At 40.5% G+C, this 21,063-nt stretch overlaps 1 protein-coding gene across 1 annotated transcript in view; it reads left to right on the top strand.

The window, feature by feature from the left end:
* Positions 1–21,063, top strand: part of LOC126472131 (telomerase-binding protein EST1A) — a 353,124-nt gene that overhangs the window by 73,413 nt on the left and 258,648 nt on the right. The window lies entirely within an intron of this gene.

The raw sequence follows: 21,063 nt of genomic DNA, 5'->3' as shown, positions 1-21,063 counted from the left end.
GAAATGGTTTAATTATTGTTGGTAATACACAATATTCGTAACTTGTGTTTGATGTAGAGATGTCACATCTGCATCTTAATGGTTACACTGCAATTCACACTGCCTAGCAGAGGGTTCATCGAACCATTTTCATACTACTTCTCTACCATTCCACTCTCGAATGGCACATGGGAAGATGCCCAAAATTTATCGGATTTCTTTTAGTACCCATGTGGATGACGTCACACTTTTCTTTGTTTAATGCCAATTGCCACTTCCGCACCATACAGAAATTCTCTCTAGATAATTTTTTAATTGGAATTGATCCTCTGATTATTTTACTAGACGGTAAATTACAGTGTCATCCGCAAACAATCTAAGGGGGCTGCTCAGATTATCACCTAGATCATTTATATAAATCAGGAACAGCAGAGGGCCTATGACACTACCTTGCGGAATGCCAGATATCACTTCTGTTCTACTCGATGATTTACCTTCTATCACTATGAACTTGACCTCTCTGAGTGGAAATCACAAATCCAGTCACACAACTGAGACGATACTCCATATGCACACAATTTGATTAATAGTCGCTTGTGAGGAACGGTATCAAAAGCCTTCTGGAAATCTAGGAATCTGGAATTGATCTGGGATCCCTTGTCGACAGCACTCATTACTTCATGGGAATAAAGAGCTAGCTGTGTTGCCCAAGAATGATATTTTCTGAATCCGTGTTGGTTATGTAGCAATAAGTCGTTTTCCTCAAGGTGATTCATAATGTTAGATTACAGTGTATGCTCCAAATTCCTACTGCAAATTGAGGTCAGTGATATGGGTCTGTAATTCAATGGGTTACTCCTATTTCCTCTCTTGAATATTGGTGTGACCTGTGCTACTTTCCAGTCTTTGGGAACAGACCTTTCGTCAAGTGAGCGGTTGTATATGGTTGCTAAGAAAGCCACTATTGTGTCTGCATACTCTGAAAGGAACCTGATTGGTATACCATCTGGACCGGAAGACTTGCCTTTTTTTAAGTGATTTGAGTTGTTTTGCAACACCTAAGATATCTACTTTTATGTCACTCAACAGCTGTTCTGGTTTCGAATTCTGGAATATTTACTTCGTCTTCTTTCATATAGGAGGTTTTCTGTACAAGAAGGTGAAAGACAAAGGTGGATTAAATACTATCATTTCATTTGAAATCCTATTAATCTGAAGGATCTTGACTGCAGTAACCCCAAAAATGTGTGTACTATTATCATGTCATAAGAAAAATCAAGTCCAGTTCTGATCCAGTTCTGAAAGTAGGCTCATTAGTGAAGTACAACATTCGGCACTGAAGGCACATTTATTACATACACCAATGTACAGCCAGAACAGAACTGAACTCTTGGACGGAGAGCATTTCTGTTTATACAGACATAGAATATTCCAGGATACACAAACATAAGCAATTTTGAGAACCTTCTATAAATGGTCAATACTGAATATTTGCTGCTGATTGAATTGGAACTGGCAGCGTGCTGCAGGCCATCCAACAATGCTAACTTCCTTGAGCAAGAAGCACCCATCGCTAATCTGTGCCTCAAGCTGCAGCAGGGTTTCTTATGGAGGACATGGAAGACGTTTCTGTGCTTTTGTCGTTTTTATGATGAGTCATAATGCTAGACTTCATATGTGATAGCCGATAACCAGCAAAGGATACATTATGGGCCAAAGTAGCGCTTTTGTAACTTCCCCATTGTCCCATTTTTCGCATGGGCTTAAAAATCAATACTGAGTCTCATGGGATGTACATAAGGTGCAACATAAAGTCAAGCAGGAGGCCTGCAACCATGATGTAAACTTGGAAGACTTCTGCCACTGCTGACTAACTGTCATTTGCTATTTAAAAATTCTTATTTATTGACCTTTTTTGGGCACAGACCATCATTGGAACATCTCCTGGATATTCAGCAGTAGCGTAAGTCTCTTCAAGTTTACTTCATGGTTGCAGGCCTCATGCAGAACTTTCTATAACTTAATTGTGCTGAATTGGGCTATCCAGGAGATGTTCTGATGACGGGCTATGTGGAAATGCATCAGTAAGTAAGAATTTCTGGACAGCAGATGACGAGTTATTCTGGCAACCTATTCAGCTGTGATGTAAGTCTCCTGGGATGCCTCTCACTGGTCGATGCTTGGCATTATAGCATTCTTGGTCCTTCTGGTCATACAGGGTATATATGTGAGCCAACTGTCTTGCTTCTTTGGTCCTAATGATGAGATGGTTGGTGTAGTTATCTTCAGCAAAACGAGTGCAGTGTGCTCATTGTACATGGGCATTCTGAAAAGTTATGCCACTAAATTTATGTAGAAACTCCTAAAACTTTTTATATTAAACAAAGGTTATTAACATTTTACAGCTTTATTCTCCATGTCTACATATTTGCAGCCCCCTCGCACTAGAGGCCTCCGAATAGTAATGTATAACATAGCAGTGTGTAATCTAACTATGTTGGTGCATGAGAAACAGCATGCTGTAATTGAGTTTTGAATTCTAAGAGTTTGTCCGCAGGTGGAGCACCCTTTCCTTCAGAATGGCAGTGCCATACGGCACATGAGCACTGCGACATCTGCAACAATCCAGTGTCTTGGGTTCACTGCATTGATCAACCCCCTTACAGACTTGACTTTGCTCCATCTGATTTTCATGTTACTGACACCTAAAGAACACCTTTGAGGACTTCACTTTGATAGTGATGAAATGGTGCAAACAGAGATGAGGTGATCTCTCCGTTAAGTCATACATTCTACAGTGACAGTGTCAACAAATTGCCTCTTGTCCAAAGAAATACGTTTCTCATCAGGGTGACTATGTTGAGAAATAAATGGGTAGGCATGAAGAATAAACATGTACAATTTTAATGTTTTATTTAAATAGCTTTAAGAGTTTTCGCATAAAAGATTCAGAGGCGTTACTTTTCAGCTTGCCCTCGTAGTTTTGTCCTTGCAACAGTGGAGCAGAAAAAAGTTGGGAATGCTGTAGTGTCTTTCTTTGATGTGCTGTATGTGAAAGTCACGAAGGACAATATTGTATCCTAATCTATGTGTTCGACACTTGTTTACATTGAGAGCATATCTGCCAACATCTTATCGATGTGTTCTGTAAGTCCAATTGTCTGAGTGTGATAGTCAAGTTGTCATACTATGGCTGATGTCGCAACATAAAATTGCCTTAGATATTAGTCTCCATGGGAGAACTTTTCTACGATCGGAGATTATCACGTGAAGCACTCCGTGCTTCAAAATGATTTATCCGACAAGGAACGTTGCAATTAACTTAGCTTTGGCACTCAGCACAGCTTTGTTGACAACATAGGAGGTGAATTAGTCAGTGTGCGACGGATCTTTTTTACGTGCGTGCGTGCGATGCACCAGTTGCGACGGATTATACGTTGCTGCTGCAATGCAATTTCTTTAATAATTTTTGTTACCTACCTCTTTACAGCGGTAGATCTTCGCACGTAAACTCCTGACTGCAGCTACTTACGAGATCACAGAAAAGCAGTGTTGAGGAAACTGTAACCTCATAGCTACACGCCGGAGGCCGCTATAAGTAAAATTTGATGAAAATTTTCTATGTACTTTAAAAAAATGATTCGGAAAGGGGATGTCACTCGTATTTTAAACATGAAGTTCAAATTTAAACCTTCAAGAGATCTTTATTTCCGTTAAGCAAGATCATCAGCCCACATTTAATAAAATTACTAAAGTTTCTGCTCACAGTTATGAACATACCTAAAACAGCCAGTACTTTTACCTTCCCAAATTCCAAAACCAATTACTTGTAACGCAGTCAATGATCGGTCAATTACTTCTGCACGTGATATTCAGGGGTTGTCTTTAGTAAAAGTTTATGCTCGCCATAAAATACTCAGTAAGAATATACTCAGTACCTCACGCTATATAATTCAAAGTTCACTCGCAATTTTTGTCGGAACGAATTATCACAACACTCTAAAGTTTTCATAAACAGTTTCTGGTCTCTATCAGATACCATTAACACTGGACCATAACGCAGAAGTGATCCCAAGACTTCATCTTACACATAATGCGAAAAGTCACATCCAGCATAACCGCCTCCAATCAAAGCTAGCTCGCGACTCCCCTCTCTCGCTCCCACACTCAAAACTATATCTCCTCGCTAGGCGGCCAACCGTCTCGCTTCTCATTGGCTGTCAGCACTTACGACCAATGAGAACTCACTTCTAGGGCGCAGCTCGCGCCAATATCTAGCAAGCACCAACCACTTCTCTCGGCTCATTGACGTCATCAAATTAAGTAACACAAAACTCTCTAATTAAATAAACTAAACAAAATGAACTATAAGCTTTACTCTATATCTGGAAATTTATTATGTAGTCGCGAATGTTCTGGCTGTCTTATACATAAGCATACATACTAGGACATCCGACATTCTCTAGTAGGGGAACCAGTAGTGGATTCGTTCCCACGTTACAGAGTTGGAACACTTGCCAGTTCCTGTAGAGAATTACATGAATGATTTTTAATAATGCCGAACGTCCCACATACTCTCACGCACGCATTCTCATTCACACGCATCCTAACACACAATACACATATTTGCTTAGAATTCTTGAAATTATTATTATAGAAAAGTCACAGAGATTTTCTGAAACTAAAAACTTTCCAAATTTATATATGAACACTGAAAGTGTTATCAGATCATCGTACATAGTCATTGAAGGTGAACTATTACATCACTATATTTATTTAAATTCTTTACTGTCGGAAAATTACGTTTTTTTATGGAATTTTACTAACTTCCAAAATACAACTATTTTTTTATCTCAGACTTTGACATACTGTTTGTTTTCACAACAGAAGGTTGTACATCAAATATGACGTTCCTCAGGTTATTCCTTTATTAGTTATTAATATTTTTAGTTTCGTATAATGTAAGTGGCCTGCCAGCGCTACTCCACTGCTTTCACACGCGCAGCTGCAACAGATGGTCGTGGCATCAGTCTGCAGGACACAACTCGTTCTTTACTGACCGTATAATACTCTACCGGCTTACATTGAAGCCCACATACATTCTGAAGTAATGCTTTTAATAGACAAATGGGGGATCGCGCACTAGTTGCGACGCCAGAAGTGTGGACTATTAGCCATTGATTTTCATGTGTCAACTCTGGTAAGCTCACCAAGAGGTTGATTACAATTAGGTGGAATGGAACTGCTGCATATGGAATGTGTACCAGATGCAGCGGAGGTAATGTTGCCGTGTGCTCACATCACTAGCATTCCTCATGATGTGTCATATAATGTCCAACAGTCAGTAGAAATCCGGCGTGCAGTACAGGTGTCTTCTTTTTTTAATCCAGCCGTCTGTGTCTTTTTGTTTGCATCACGCCTGTTTTTGTACACCACAGTGACGACGTATACCTGACCCATCAGTGGCCATCTTGCCATTCGACCTAACAGGTCTTTCAGGCTAGTCAGTCGCACAGAGAATGCTGATCTGTTACAAAGATGACTGCTTTGCAAGGCGCTCTTTTTCGGTTGTCGAATAGTCCTCTCCGGCTTCGAGAGTACTCTGGAAGTATAAGTTATCACCTTTCAGCACCTTCCTGAATTTCTACCAGAACTTCACCAATTACAAAACTACTACCATCAGTATCATACAATGATAAGACTGGAGGACATGTTAGCGCATCCTTAAGGACAAGGAAAGATCTTTTTTGCACCTTGTTTCATAAAAAAGTGACGTCCTTTTACAACAGTTCTTGCAGAGGTTGGGATTTGATACAAAAGTCCTGTATGAACTGCCAGTAGTACACTTTAACAATGGAAAACCCAGGATGGAATGTAACAGTATTATGAAAAGGATAGTTGTTACTCACCATATAGCGGAGATGCTGAGTCACAGATAGGCACAACAAAGACTGTCTCGGAATGTGAGCTTTTGGCCAACAAGGCCTTTGACCCCCCCCCCCCCCCCCCACACACACACACACACACACACACACACACACACACGCACGCAACTGCAACTCACAGGCTGCTTCTGGCTTCAGCTGCCTTGTGTGAATTGCGTTTCTCTCTCTCTCTCTCTCTCTCTCTCTCTCTCTCTCTCTGTGTATGTGTATGTGTGTGTGTGTGGGGGGGGGGGGGGGGGGGCACGTGTGGGTGTGGGTGTGCGTGCGTGCGTGCTATTGTCTATTTGCGACAAAGGCCTTGTTCACTGAAAGCTCACGTCCGGAGAGTCTTTCTATTGTGCTTGTGTGTGTAGCAGCATTACTGCTGTATGGTAAATAGCAACTACCCAGTAGTACAACCTGTTATAACACAATATGAGACGCAACATACTAACTTAGAACCTCACACTCAGATCAGAGGTGACACAGGATTTTTGCTCATCTGTTTCTTGGTAATGACTGCCTGTGTTAGAGGGGAGTAACGGCGATGGGGTCAAGCGTAGATTTTTCATGTCCCTTTGGTTGGAGACAGTACAGAATGTCGTGAATATTAGGTAGGCTAAGGAGGGAGATATGGTGATCATAGATAACAAGACTCCAGGTTGGCTTACTGGTCTGCTTTTGTGTTTGCAATGAACATGCAGAAGAGCATACACTAGTGCAGAACTTCAGTAAGTGTAGAACATAGATGAGGCATACTACATCCTCCAATCAGTTACCAGCACAAACGGCCAATCTGGTCTGTAACTGTGTTGAGATTTGGATGTACACAGTAATGTATCATACTGCAGACCATGAATTATGGAAGTGCCAGATTCAATTTTTCTATTCGAACCCATAGGTTCAAGTAATCGTTACAGTGAAAATGACTTATAGACATAGGTATACGTAAACGAACATATGTTGGAAACCAACAACCATAGTCCAGAGGTACATATTGGTAAGCTTTGCAAGTCGTCCATAGAGTACAATACAAGCATAATGGAAGATAATGCTCACTATCATAGGATTTGCTGTAGGTTGTTGGTCATCCTAGGCTGCTCTATCTGGAACTTGACATTTGAAGGTCTCTATATACGGGTTTGGATTTGGTCAGTGTTAAATGTTTTACAGTCGTTTATCACAAAATGCATTCATCGATGGCCTGGCAGTATTGTTTAAAAAATTGTAATTTGTATTAAAACTTATCTTTGCGTTCTCAGTGTTTCGTATATCGCTGTTTTCTTTTGTAATCATGTTTTGTCAAGGTTTATCAGCTGCAGAAATTGTGGATTTGATAATTGATAGCAACACTCTGGGTAATATAAGAGCGATGCAGATGATTCTGAATACACTGATGTGTTTGAAGGTACATATTCACTAATTAGCAACAGTGTATCACTGCTTGTAATTGTGCGGTACACACATTTCTGTGGAACATGTTTGTGTTGTAAGCGATGTATGTAGTTTCAAATAATGTGACATTCTTTTTAGTGAATGAGATCGATGACAGCTTGTTTTCAGATGCAAACAAGAATAATATATAAGGTGTTGGATCAAATTCAAGGGCTGTGCTATATCCGGATGGTGACTGGACTAAATTTGACAGTTATTGAAGTCTACTTGGGAACACAATACCCAGGTAGATACTAGTCAATATTGATGACACGTGTTGCACTACTTCGTCATCTTTGTTGCTGGAAAGACTGATTTTGAATCACCCATCACCTGCAATTGACCCCTCACTTATACCTTAGCAATCTGGATTTCGTCCAGGTAAAAGCTGTACTGGACAATTACTAAATCTCTCACAGTTTATAGAAGATGGCTTTGAAGCTCCGAAGGTGACAGGAGTGGCATTTGTCATCTTACCAGCGGTGTATGATACGTTGGTCAATCAACAGCTTCTACTAGTCAAGGTCTACAATCTGACCGAAGATTTAGGTCTAACCAGACTCATTGCCTCCCTTCGCAGAATCACAGGATCTTCGTTGACTTTCAAGGACAGCGTAGTCGATGGAAAGAAGAATGGCCTCCCGCAAGGAAGTGTTTTGGCTCCAGTTCTGTTTAATATATACACGAACGACCAACGTATAGCCCCAAACACCAGGAGTTTCCTATATGCTGACGACCTCGCTCTAGCCATTCAGAGCACAGATTTTGAATCGGTGGAGAACAACCTCATGAATGCCCTTAAAGATCTATCCAGATACAACAACACAAACTAACTTAAACCAAACCCTTCAAAGACTCAAGTGTGTGCTTTTCATTTGAAGCCACTTGCAAGTTGAAAATAGTATGGTTGGGGGTTGAACTGGAACACTACAAGACCCCAAAATACCTAGGAGTGACACTTCATAGATCTCCCACTTTCAAAAAGCACTGTATGAAATGCAAGTTGAAAGTGTCCACAAGGAACAATCTCCCATGGGTCACAGTGGGGTAGTCAACCTGAAACAATCCGAACACCTGCAATGGCACTATGCTATTTTGCAGCAGAGTATGCCTGTCCTGTTTCATATAATTCAACTTATGCCAAACAGGTGGATGTTGCTCGCAATGAAACCTGCAGAATTATAACAGGTTGGTTGAAACCTACTCCAGTCGAATGGCTTTACCACCCCAGTCGAATGGCTTTACCACCTTGCAGGAATAGCGCCACCGCCTGTTCGAACAAGGAAAGAAAGGCAATGGAACAGGAAATTACTCAACCTCTGTATGGGCATGAACTGCATCTGCAACACCTGAAGTAAGGTATAGTTTCCGTAGGGCATCAAAGGAACTTAGAACCACTGCTGAAAAAGCTAGTTTACAACTATGGTGTGCTACGACCTATATTTCCCCTGGTTGGAAAAGAGTTGTTGAAGCTTTACCTCCAGGCCCTGACAGGGAACGGACAACTTGGAAGTGCCTGAATAGACTGAGATCTGGAGTTGTAAGATCAAAAGTTAACCTGGCAAAATTTGGGATACACTGATCCAAATGATATTCGGTATGATTGTGGAGAAGAACAGACAGTCGGTTGTGTCTGGTCTCCTGTACAGATGATGACCTTCAACGAGCAACAGAAAATGCACTGGAAGTGGCCAAGTTGTGGTCAAAAGTAATTTAATCATAACTGTGTAAAATGTATGTACATGTACCTGTATATTTCTGGCACGATAATAATAATAACAATAACAATAACAACAACAAGAACAACACGAGTTCTCTACCGGATCGCAGTAAAGTCTGTCTTACTGACAATGACATAAAAGAACATAAGATGCAGAGAAGAAATGGAGAGCGTAATCTGAAGCCTTATTGAGTTTTGAGTTCCTGGAAGCCATTGACTACTAGTGAGACAATGCATTTATCGGGTGTTATTCTCCAAATGTGTTTGTCAAGAAATACAAAAATTATGGTTCACTGGAGCACTAACACTGTTCTTTGGTGTAACTTTTGTCCCCATGTTATGAGCCATTTTTGTTTCACTCTGATAATGTCGTGCTTGCATCCTTTTGACAATTCTAAATAGGAAAGACCAGGAGAAGGTGGATTTCATCAGATTTACAAAGTTTTACCATACTATAATTATTTGAAGAAGCAGTGAATACATGCATATTGTCCCTCAGAAAAACTGACAACTGATGAGGGAATAGCCTGTTTGAAAGTCCTTTGAGCTTCTGTGTTTACATGCAGGCTAAGCCACTTCAGTATGAATTGAAGTAGTATGCTGTTTCTGAAGCTGGGAGCGGCTGTATTATAAAATTTGAAGTTAATGTTGGTAAGTGTATTGTTTACAATTTTTCATCTGCAATTATATTGCAATTATTATCAGACAGCAGTTTGCTGAACAAAGGGCATACAGTGTATTTAGACCAATTTTATTCCAGCCCAGATATATTCCAACAACTGACTGAGGAAGACAAATGAGGGAAAGAGATACCATAAGAGTTTGTAGCTTCTAAGCTGAGAAAGAGTAAAATGTTGTTTAAGCATAAAGAAAATGTATTGGCAATGATGTACAAGGATGAAAGGGATGTGTGTACATCATCTGAGGCATCAGGCCATATTTGATATACATATTAAGAAAAGTAGGACTAATTTTGAAATCACTACAGGTACTGGATTACAGTCTGAATAGAATTGAGTGGATGTTGGGAATGAACGCTTTCAGTATAATACATTCCAGCACAGGTCAGTGAAATGGTGGCAAAAGTTAGATGTTCATTTCCTGCTGATGGTGGTGTCAAATACATCTTGGTTGTGCAGTGCAGTGCAGTGCAGTGCTGTGCACAACAAGAAACTCACAATAACATAGTTTATAACAATGCTTGTGGCTCAGCTTGCTGCTGATAACACACTTGAAGCTCTACACAAAAAATGAAGGAACTTTATGCCAGCTAACAAGGAGACATTGTTTGCAGAAAATACCTTCTACTACTAAGAATGCTGCTTGTATGTGTCATTGTCATGTGCAGTTCCAGAAACAAGGAGAAGAGAGTGACAAGATTTCTTGGGAAAAAAAGATATGCTACCTTTGTGAAAAGTGTGGTGTTGCGCTATGCTTGGAAGCTTGTTTCAGTTTTTTCCACACTAAATAAAAATTAATATGATTATGTGTGAAATTTATATGCAGTGACTATATACAGACAGTAAGATGTAATGTATACCATAGAATTTGTTTTAAAAATAAATCAAAGTTTGAGTTTTCTTCTTCGTATGACTTTTCTAAATTCTGAAAAACACCTGTGTGATTTCTATAACTAATTCAAAGTCGTGTACTCCAATGTAGCTTCTTTCACATAGTCTCAAGCAGAAAAGTACAGCTTCAAAATTGCACTAAATTTGCCTCAGTCCAATCAGCAGATCTGATGCAGTGGTTTTTTAAATACTGGTAAACTTCATCAGGTTACTTTCCATTAGGAGCGTTGATGCACTCAGAAACTGTGATCTGGTTTACAAGTGATAGAGCACAGCAATCAGTCTTTGTTTTTTGCTAGTTTTATTTGGCAAATCTAGATTTCAGCAAGTGCCTAGCAATTATCAATGCACTATTTTCTAGTCTCAACGCGTATCAGTTCCTTGTTGTTCACCCGTCAGTCACAGTTCTTTGAATAACACCAGTATTGTACGAGGTGCATTCAAGTTCTAAGGCCTCCAATTTTTTTTCTCCGGACTAGAAAGAGATAGAAACATGCGCATTGTTTTAAAATGAGGCCGCGTTCAGTGTCAATACGTCCCAGAGATGGCAGCACCGTACGGCAGATGGAATTTTTCCCGCCAGCGGCGAGAATGAGAACTGTTTTAAATACTTAAAATGGTGATGTTTTCCTTACTTGAACAGCGTGAAATCATTCGTTTTCTGAATTTGCGTGGTATGAAACCAATGGAAATTCATCGACAGTTGAAGGAGACATGTGGTGATGGAGTTATGGATGTGTCGAAAGTGTGTTCGTGGGTGTGACAGTTTAATGAAGGCAGAACATCGTGTGACAACAAACCGAAACAACCTCGGGCTCGCACAAGCCGTTCGGACGACATGATCGAGAAAGTGGAGAGAATTGTTTTGGGGGATCGCCGAATGACTGTTGAACAGATCGCCCCCAGAGTTGGCATTTCTGTGGGTTCTGTGCACACAATCCTGCATGACGACCTGAAAATGTGAAAAGTGTCGTCCAGGTGGGTGCCACGAATGCTGACGGACGACCACATGACTGCCCGTGTGGCATGTTGTCAAGCAATGTTGACGCGCAACGACAGCATGAATGAAACTTTCTTTTCGTTGGTTGTGACAATGGATGAGATGTGGATGCCATTTTTCAATCCAGAAACAAAGCACCAGTCAGCTCAATGGAAGCACACAGATTCACCACCACCAAAAAAATTTCAGGTAACCGCCAGTGCTGAAAAAATGATGGTGTCCATGTTCTGGGACAACGAGGGCGTAATCCTTACCCATTGCGTTCCAAAGGGCACTACGGTAACAGGTGCATCCTACGAAAATGTTTTGAAGAACAAATTCCTTCCTGCACTGCAACAAAAAGGTCCGGGAAGGGCTGCGCGTGTGCTGTTTCACCAAGACAACGCACCCGCACATCGAGCTAACGTTATGCAACAGTTTCTTCGTGATAACAACTTTGAAGTGATTCCTCATGCTCCCTACTCACCTGACCTGGCTCCTAGTGACTTTTGGCTTTTTTCAACAATGAAAGACACTCTCCGTGGCCGCACATTCACCAGCCGTGCTGCTATTGCCTCAGCAATTTTACAGTGGTCAAAACAGACTCCTAAAGAAGCCTTCGCCGCTGCCATGGAATCATGGTGTCAGCGTTGTGAAAAATGTGTATGTCTGCAGGGCGAATACGTCGAGAAGTAACGCCAGTTTCATCGATTTCAGGTGAGTAGTTAATTAGAAAAAAAATCGGAGGCCTTAGAACTTGAATGTACCTCGTAGTATTCAAAGAACTGTGACTGGTACCTGAACAACAGGGAACTGACATGCATTGAGACTAGAAAATAGTGCATTGATAATGGCTAGGCACTAGCCAAAATCTGGATTTGCCAAATAAAATCTGCAAAAAAAGACAACTGATTGCTGTGCACCATCATTTATAAATTGGTGAACTTGCCTTGTTTCTATGGACAGTTAAATAAAACAGGTCTAGTACTTGGGGGTGCTAAAAGGCTTACAGCTAATGTTCGTATTTGATGATTTTTCTTTTTTTGTTTGACAACCATTCATGATTTGGTCGTTACATCTCCCAAACAGGGATAAGATTTGCCCTCAAATCTTAAGACACTAATTTTACACTGCTTTCTTATACAATTTACATTGTTGTGTACGTATGCATACATAAATAAATGAGTTTCTTTTTATCTTTCATCTTATAAACTTACTTACATAGATTTTTCCATTAATACAGTTAATACACCCTGTAACACAAGTATACAAATAAGTAATCACATTTTCTCAATCCTTCTGCTATCCTGTGTAGCCAGTGATGAAACATTGGGATAGCCAGTCATGAAACATTAGGGTTAAGAATTGTTTCACTTAGAAGGTGTGCTTCTTGTAAGATTTACCCATGCGCTGTGGATCACAGGCCACATGCTCATGGTCGTAACACTTCTCTTCTTTCGACTTCCTGCACTGGATCCTGGACTAGACAAGTCTAACTTCTAACTTTTATGTTTCTTGCTGATATTTTCCTCCTCCTGTCTCCCTCATACTGTTTGCTACTGTTATCAGGGATAGGCTAATAGAGACAAAGTAACCAGGTGTTGGCCTGTCTTCAAAATCTGATCACAATGTCTTCCTAACCTACTCCTTCCAAATTTCTGTACATAAGTCCGTCTTTAATGAGTTTTAAGATATAATTTGGCATGTTCTTTCACTTTATATTTCAAAACAAGTGAACTCTATTTTATCACAACCTCACTCCTTTAATCTGTTCATGTGTGCTGGTAAGAATTTCTTATTCATTAATTGGACCACTGCATTTGGTCCACAAGTCCTTACGTCACAAAAAGGTCCTCTCCAGGTCTTGCTAATGTCTTTGACTACCCCTTTCTCACACTTCGGTCTTGTACTAATACCTTGCCTACAGCATTAAATTTTTTGGAGTTTTGAGCGTGATCATAATATTCCTTACTCTTCTCCTTACATTCCTTATTAAAACTCCTTGCCATCTGATGTGTCCTATACTTTACTTCAGTTTACATAATGATCATAGTTTTAGTTTGGCCAGACCAAGCTATAGGATCCCAGGTACTGGACCAAGCTATAGGATCCTGGATATGTTGCATATTCTCCAGAAAATTAATTCAAATTGAGCAAGGTGGCTTATGCCCAGGACTGCTGGGAACTAAACAAACTTTTTTTATCTAGGAAAAATTTGGGAAAAACATCCCCCCCCCCCCCCCCCCCAGAAGTTTCATAGATCTAGTTTCCAGTTAAATTTTTGTAATTCTTACAGGTAAGTTCTGATACTCCAACAAAGAATTTTACTTTAGCCTGCTGCTGCACAATAATACTGCAGCAATAAAACAAATGAGTGAACCCTATCGAAATAAAACTTTTATTGCAAAGAAAATGTGCCATTTACACCAACAAAACACAGTGCACACATTAACGTCAGCTGCAGCCAGCAGCAGCAAAATGTGTCAGGAGCTTTAGGACAAAGTCTATGCGACACTTCATAACAACAAACTGCTATCAATGTGTGTGATGTCACGACTGTTTACATTTGTAACAGTTCGCAGGAAAATATTGCAAATGGTGGTTTGAGAAAAATTACATTCAAAGTAATTTTTCTTTTATGCCAGATGAATAATGTTACGTGTGAGAAAGTGTGATGACTTTCTTAAAGTCAGAGTGTTTGATACTCATTCAAAGCTTAACACTGAGGAGTAACTACTTAGAAAAATTTCTGGCCCAGAAGACCAACCATTATTTAAAAATTTAAGGCACATTTGTGTTTGATATATGTTGAAGGGTAACACACACAAAAAATTATCAAGGTTCAAGGTTAGTTCTTCATATTTAATTTAGTTCCTCCATAGATTACAAATTATGCAATAATGATGGCAACAAGTATAATTGTCCTTAAAAAAAGTGTAAGGTGAATTCTTGAACAATTTCACTTGTAATTGGCTTTCCTACAGAAAACTCAAAGGACTCAACAGAACATGTATTCAGACAGGTAACCCACGAAATGTTCAGTGCACTGCAGAGAAATTTATAACTGTGTTTGTCAGAAACATTCAGCTGCTGCAACTTGAGCTTTGCTCTGAGGCTCCTGCCTAACGATACTCTTGGAAAAAAGTGGCAATCAATGTTATATGTGGAAGCTTAGCTGTATTGTATGTTTATTAATTTAAACAATTAACTTTTTTAGTTGTGTGTTCATGCTTCTTAATGGTGATGCTGTTGTCATTACTTGTCAAGATCACTTGACATGAGCTATGATTGGCTGACAAAAGTGCATCACACAGTGTGATCTCATTTTCAATGCTTCAGAAGCTGCTGTGCTGTATTTAGTGGAATTCGTATTTAACTTTCGTAACACAATACTATGCAGTGCACATGGTGCAGCACATCAAATATCTTTCCAAAACACATTGTTTTTGTTGTTTCGTAAAGTGCCGGGAAGTTTGACACCAGTGTATTAAACCTTTACCAATCAAAGAGCTGATAAGTCTTACAGCAAAAGTGTATTGTCACTTCAAACAGAAAAAATGTATTTTTACTCGCCTCCAGTGTATTTTCACGTGGAAAAAGTGTATTTTTAACGCGGAAATTCAGGAAAAATCTGAAGACTGTGTGTGTGTGTGTGTGTGTGTGTGTGTGTCTGTGTGTGTGTGTGTGTGTGTGTTAATTGTGTCTGTCTGTGACTTAACATGTCATCTTTACTGTAAGTAGCAATCTATCTTTTGTTACATTGCTAGTTAGGTACTGCAGTTAGATCTTCGCCTTATTTGCCTAATTTTGTTCTCCTGACAACTCTTGCAACTTTAAATATACTCTTGTATGTCTTTTTTTCATACCTCTCCATGATTGATGCCTTTTAATATGGTCACATGTGTAGCTGATTCCTTGCTTCCCACCTACTGGCAAATCACAAATTTGTTTAGAATAGCTCATTGCTCCTCTTTACCAACCACTGGTTGCTGCTCGACTCGTTCTTCATCATTTATGTGATCCACTCCAACCATTTCCTTTAATCTGCTATTTCACAACCTATACTACAATGTGACAGTCATCGCAGTTACTGCTTCTATCTTCACTTAGGGACATTCTAATATAATTTCTTCTTCTGTGGTTTTCAAAATACTTCATACATGTGTGCCTTCTACCTTGCATCAGAAACAGTAATTTCACAGACTACTTGATTCATCGAACTTTCCTTTACAGGAGGCGATGGATGCTGCTCCTGTTAATACTAGGCCCACTTCTTGGGTTAACGTTAAATCCTCTTCTCTTGATTTGATCGGTGTTTTAAACCTCTCACCTTCAACTGCCTGTATGAACGCTTGCACTAGCTTCCCAATTAGAGCTAGAATTCCCAGACTGTCTGATTCCCCTTAGGTCAGGACAAGCACAGAGTGGGATTGTTTGTCATTGGAAGCTCCAATGGTAAGCGGGTGAAGGAGCTCCTTAGGGATATGGCCAAAAGGGAGGGGAAGAAAACCAATGTGCACTCTGTGTGCATACCGGGGGGGAGTCATTCCAGATGTGGAAAGGGTCCTTCCAGATTCCATGATGGGTACAGGGTGCACCCATCTGCAGGTGGTTGCTCATGTCGGCACCAATGACGTGTTGTTATGGATCGGAGGAAACCCTCTCTGGCTTCTGGTGGCTATCTGATTTGGTGAAGACTGCCAGTCTCGCTGTTGTTGTTGTTGTCTTCAATCCTGAGACTGGTTTGATGCAGCTCTCCATGCTACTCTATCCTGTGCAAGCTTCATCATCTCCCAGTACTTACTGCAACCTACATCTTTCTGAATCTGCTTAGTGTATTCATCTCTTGGTCTCCCTCTATGATTTTTACCCTCCATGCTGCCCTCCATTGCTAAATTTGTGATCCCTTGATGCCTCAGAACATGTCCTACCAACCTGTCCCTTCTTCTTTTCAAGTTGTGCCACAAACTCCTCTTCTCCTCAATTCTGTTCAATACCTCCTCATTAGTTATGTGATCTATCCATCTAATCTTCAGCATTCTACTGTAGCACCACATTTCACTATTCTCTTCTTGTCCAAACTATTTATCGTCCATGTTTCACTTCCATACATGGCTACACTCCATACAAATACTTTCAGAAATGACTTCCTGACACTTAAATCTATACTCGATGTTAACAAATTTCTGTTCTTGAGAAACACTTTCCTTGCCATTGCCAGTCTACATTTTATATCCTCTCTACTTTGACCATGATCAGTTATTTTGCTCCCCAAATAGCAAAACTCCTTTACCACTTTAGCTGTCTCATTTCCTAATCTAATTCCCTCAGCATCACTCGACTTAATCCGACTACGTTCCATTATCCTTGTTTTGCTTTTGTTGATAGTAATCTTATATCCTCCTTTCAAGACACTCCATTCCGGTCAACTGCTCTTCCAGTTCCTTCGCTGGCTCTGACAGAATTACAATGTCATTGGCGAACCTCAAAGTTTTTATTTCTTCTCCATGGATAGTAATTCCTACTCCATTTTTTTCTTTTGTTTCCTTTACTGCTTGCTCAATATACAGATTGAATAACATCGGGGATAGGCTACAACCCTGTCTCACTCCCTTCCCAACCACTGCTTCCCTTTCATGCCCCTCAACTCTTATAACTGCCATCTGGTTTCTGTACAAATTGTAAATAGCCTTTCACTCCCTGTATTTTACCCCTGCCACCTTCAGAATTTGAAAGAGAGTATTCCAGTCAACATTGTCAAAAGCTTTCTGTAAGTCTGCAAATACTAGAACTGTGGGTTTGCCTTTCCTTAATCTGTTTTGTAGGACAAGTTTTAGGGTCAGTATTGCCTCACGTGTTCCAACATTTCTGCGGAATCCAAACTGATCTTCCCCGAGGTCGGCTTCTACCAGTTTTTCCATTTGTCTGTAAAGAATTCGCGTTAGTATTTTGCAGCTGTGACTTATTAAACTGATAGATCGGTAATTTTCACATCTGTCAACACCTGCTTTCTTTGGGATTGGAGTTATTATATTCTTCTTGAAGTCTGAGGGTATTTTGCCTGTCTCATACATCTTGCTCACCAGATGGTAGAGTTTTGTCAGGGCTGGCTCTCCCAGGGCTGTCAGTAATTCTAATGGAATGTTGTCTACTCCCGGGGCCTTGTTTCGGCTTAGGTCTTTCAGACGTTTGTATTCCTTTTTGCCTGGTTCATTTACTGCATTTTTATATTTTCTCCTTTCATCAATTAAATTCAGTATTGCTTCTGTTACCCAAGGATTTCTACTAGCCCTTGTCGTTTTACCTTCTTGATCCTCTGCTGCCTTCACTACTTCATCCGTCAGAGCTACCCATTCTTGTTCTACTGTATTTCTTTCCCCCATTCTTATCAACTGATCCCTTATGCTCTCCCTGAAACTCTGTACAACCTCTGGTTTAGCCAGTTTATCCAGGCCCCATCTCCTTAAATTCCCACCTTTTTGCAGTTTCTTCAGTTTTAATCTACAGTTCATGACCAATAGATTGTGGTCAGAGTCCACATCTGTCCCTGGAAATGTCTTACAATTTAAAGCCTGGTTCGTAAATCTCTGTCTTACCATTATATAATCTATCTGATACCTTCTAGTATCTCCAGGATTCTTCCATGTATACAACCTTCTTTTATGATTCTTGAACCAAGTGTTAGCTATGATTAAGTTATGCTCTGTACAAAATTCTACCAGACGGTTTTCTCTTTCATTTATCTCCCCCAATCCATATTCACCCATTATGTTTCCTTCTCTCCCTTTTCCTACTCTAAAATTCCAGTTACCCATGGCTATTAAATTTTCGTCTCCCTTCACTACCTGAGTAATTTCTTTTATCTCATCATATGTTTCATTAATTTCTTCATCATCTGCAGAGCCAGTTGGCATATAAATTTGAACTACTGTAGTAGGCATGGGCTTTGTGTCTATCTTGGCCACAATAATGCGTTCACTATGCTGTTTGTAGTAGCTTACCCACTCTCCTATTTTTTTTTTTTATTAATTATTAAACCTACTCCTGCATTACCCCTATTTGATTTTGTATTTATACCCTGTATTCACCTGACCAAAACTCTTGTTCCTCCTGCCACCGAACTTCACTAATTCCCACTATATCTAACTTTAACCTATCCATTCCCTTTTTTAAATTTTCTAACCTACCTGCCCAATTAAGGGATCTGACATTCCACGCTCCGATTGGGTTAACGTTAAATCCTCTTCTCTTGCTTTGATCAGTGTTTTGAACCTCTCATCTTCGACTCCCTGTATGAACACTGCTTGCACTAGCTTCCCAATTAGAGCTAGAATTCCCAGACTGTCTGATTTCCCTTAGGTCGGGACAAGCGCCGAGTGGCATTGCTTGTCATTGGGAGCTCTAATGTTAGGTGGGTGAAGGAGCCCCTTAGGGATATGGCCAAAAGGGAGGGGAAGAAAACCAATGTGCACTCTGTGTGCATACCGGAGGGAGTCATTCCAGATGTGGAAAGGGTCCTTCCAGATGCCATGAAGGGTACAGGGCGCACCAATCTGCAGATGGTTGCTCATGTCGGCACCAATGACATGTGTTGTTATGGATCGGAGGAAATCTTCTCTGGCTTCTGGTGGCTATCTGATTTGGTGAAGACTGCCAGTATCTCTAGCGGTGTGAAAGCAAAGCTCACCATCTACAGCTTCGTCGACAGGACTAACTGCGGAGCTTTGCTACAGAGCTGAGTGAAGGGTGTGAATCAGAGATGGAGGTGGTTCTGCGACCGTGTGGGCTGCAGATTCCTCGACTGCCATAGGGTGGTGGGGTTTCGGGTTCTGCTGGATAGATCAGGAGTCCACTACACACAGCAGGCGGCTACACAGGTAGGAGGGGTTGTGTGGTGTGGACTGGGCAGTTTTTTAGGTTAGATGGCCTCAGGCAAGTACAGAAAGGGCAAGAGCCTCAAAGGGTGCGGGGCAAAGTCAGGACATGCGGGGACCAAGCAGCAATCAGTATTGTAATTTTAAACTGTCAAAGCTGCGTCGGTAAAGTACCGGAACTTCAAGCGATGATAGAAAGCACCGAAGCTGAAATCTTTATAGGTACGGAAAGCTGGCTGAGCCCAAAGATAAATTCTGCCGAAATTTTTACAAAGGCACAGACGGTGTTTAGAAAGGATAGATTCCATGCAACCAGTGGTGGCGTGTTTGTCACTGTTAGTAGTAGTTTATCCAGTAGTGAAATTGAAGTGGATAGTTTCTGTGAATTATTATGGGTGGAGGTTATACTCAACAACTGAGCTGGGTTAAGAATTGGCTCCTTTTACCGACCTCCTGACTCAGCAACATTAGTGGCAGACCAACTGAGACAAAATCTGGAGTGCATTTCACATAAATTTCCTTAACATGCTATAGTCGTAGATGGAGATTTCAATTTACCAGATATAGACTGGGATACTCAGATGTTTAGGACGGGTGGTAGGAACAGAACATTGAGTGACATTATACTGGGTGCACTATCTGAAAATTACCTCGAGCAATTAAACAGAGAACCGACTTGTGGAGATAACATCTTGGACCTACTGATAACAAACATACCCGAACTTTTTGACTCTGTATGTGCAGAACAGGGAATCGGTGATCATAAGGCCGTTGCAGCATCCATGAATATGGAAGTAAATAGGAATACAAAAAAGGGAGAAAGGTTTATCTGTTTAGCAAGAGTAATAGGAGGCAAATTTCAGACCACCTAACAGATCAAAATGAAAAGTTCTGTTCCAACACTGACAATGTTGAGTGTTTATGGAAAAAGTTCAAGGCAATCGTAAAATGCGTTTTAGACAGGTACGTGCCAAGTAAAACTGTGAGGGACGGGAAAAACCCACAGTGGTTCAATAACAAAGTTAGGAAACTACTGCGAAAGCAAAGAGAGCTTCACTGCAAATTTAAACGCAGCCAAAACTTCTCAGACAAACAGAAGTTAAACGATGTCAAAGTTAGTGTAAGGAGGACTATGCGTGAAGCGTTCAGTGAATTCGAAAGTAAAATTCTATGTACCGACTTGACAGAAAATCCTAGGAAGTTCTGGTCTTACGTTAAATTAGCAAGTAGATCGAAACAGCATATCCAGACACTCTGGGATGATGATGGCATTGAAACAGAGGATGACATGCGTAAAGCAGAAATACTAAACACCTTTTTCCAAAGCTGTTTCACAGAGGAAGACCGCACTGCAGTTCCTTCTCTAAATACTCGCACGAACGAAAATATGGCTGACATCGAAATAAGTGTCGAAGGAATAGAAAAGCAGATGAAATCATTCAACCGAGGAATGTCCACTGGACCTGACTGGATACCAATTCGACTCTACACAGAGTACGCGAAAGAACTTGCCCCCCTTTTAACAGACGTGTACCGCAAGTCTAGAGGAACGGAAGGTTCCAAATGATTGGAAAAGAGTACA

The sequence above is a fragment of the Schistocerca serialis genome, chromosome 1, assembly GCF_023864345.2.
Source record: "Schistocerca serialis cubense isolate TAMUIC-IGC-003099 chromosome 1, iqSchSeri2.2, whole genome shotgun sequence".
NCBI lineage: Eukaryota > Metazoa > Arthropoda > Insecta > Orthoptera > Acrididae > Schistocerca > Schistocerca serialis.
This window is presented reverse-complemented; position numbering and strand designations above follow the sequence as displayed.